Source organism: Lactuca virosa, chromosome 4, assembly GCF_052849685.1.
Source record: "Lactuca virosa cultivar CGN04683 chromosome 4, Lactuca_virosa_CGN04683_v6, whole genome shotgun sequence".
NCBI classification, from domain to species: domain Eukaryota; kingdom Viridiplantae; phylum Streptophyta; class Magnoliopsida; order Asterales; family Asteraceae; genus Lactuca; species Lactuca virosa.
In genome coordinates this window covers 4,630,745-4,632,255 of record NC_136429.1, presented here as the reverse complement: position 1 = coordinate 4,632,255, position 1,511 = coordinate 4,630,745, and positions in this window count along the sequence as shown.

Below are 1,511 nucleotides of genomic sequence, written 5' to 3'. Positions count from 1 at the left end.
AAAAGCACTCTGGGAAATGTAGTGAGGGGGTGACTTGCTACAAATGTGGAAAGACTGGGCATTATGCCAACGAGTGTCCGTCCAATAAGAGGGTATGCTTTGGATGTAACGAAGAAGGGCACGTTTTGAAAGACTGTCCGAAGAAGAAGGACGCAGCAAAACCCAATCTTCCACCAAAGCCGAAGGCGAGAGCCTTTCAGATGACACTTGAAGCTGCAAAAGAAGAAGCCGATGTCGCTTCAGGTATCTTTCTCATAAACGAATTGCCTGCCCAAATTTTGTTTGATTCTGGAGCCAATTACTCCTTTATTTTGCATGAATTTGGTAGAAAACTAGCTTTGCCTGTAGATAGACTAGTTAATGCTATAATAGTCCAGATTGCTAGTGGCAAGTTTGTACCTGTTAGCCATCGTATGAAAAACATCTTCATTGACTTGAATGGGAATAAGTTCCACGAGGAATTATTACCTATCGAGTTAAATGGTTTTGACATAGTTTTAGGAATGGATTGGCTTAACGCCAATGATGCCGAAATATTATGTAGGAAGAAGATAGTAAAAGTAAACCCGCCAGGGAAAGAGTCGTTTATGGTGTATGGAGACAAACACAGAGTAAACTCTGGAATCATTTCCCTAATGAAAGCCAGAAAGTGTTTGTCCAAGGAATGTACATCATATCTAGCGTTCGTGATCGATGCTAAGAAGGAAAAGAAGGAGGTGCAGAATATTCCGGTGGTGTGTGATTATCCGGAAGTCTTTCCCAAAGATCTTCCCGGATTGCCCCCTGATCGACAAGTAGAATTTCGTATCGACTTGTTACCAAGAATGACGCCGATAGCAAAAGCACCGTATCGATTAGCACCAACAGAGATGAAAGAACTTATGACACAACTTCAGGAGTTATCAGACAAATGTTTTATTCGACCTAGTTCATCACCCTGGGGAGCCCCGATGTTATTTGTAAAGAAGAAAAATGGGAGCATGAGAATGTGCATCGATTACAGAGAGCTGAATAAAACAACAATAAATAACAAGTACCCGTTGCCGAGGATCGATGACCTGTTCGATCAGTTGCAAGGTTCGAGCTATTTCTCGAAGATCGATCTTAGGTCAGGATACCATCAACTAAAGGTGAGAGAGCAGGATATCGAAAAGACTGCGTTCAGAATAAGATATGGACACTATGAATTTTTGGTTATGTCGTTCGGACTAACCAATGCCCCAGCAGCTTTAATGGATTTGATGAACAGGGTTTGTAAACCATACCTTGATAAATCCGTGATAGTATTCATAGATGATATCTTGATTTATTCGAAAAGCAAGCAGGAGCATGCCAAGCATCTGCGTGAAGTGCTAGAAGTTCTGAAAAAGGAGAAGTTGTATGGAAAGTTCTCCAAATGTGAATTTTGGATTCAAGAAGTCCAATTTTTAGGTCATGTGGTTAACCAAGAAGGAATAATGGTTGACCCAGCAAAGATTGAAACTGTGATGAAGTGGGAACAACCAAAAAGT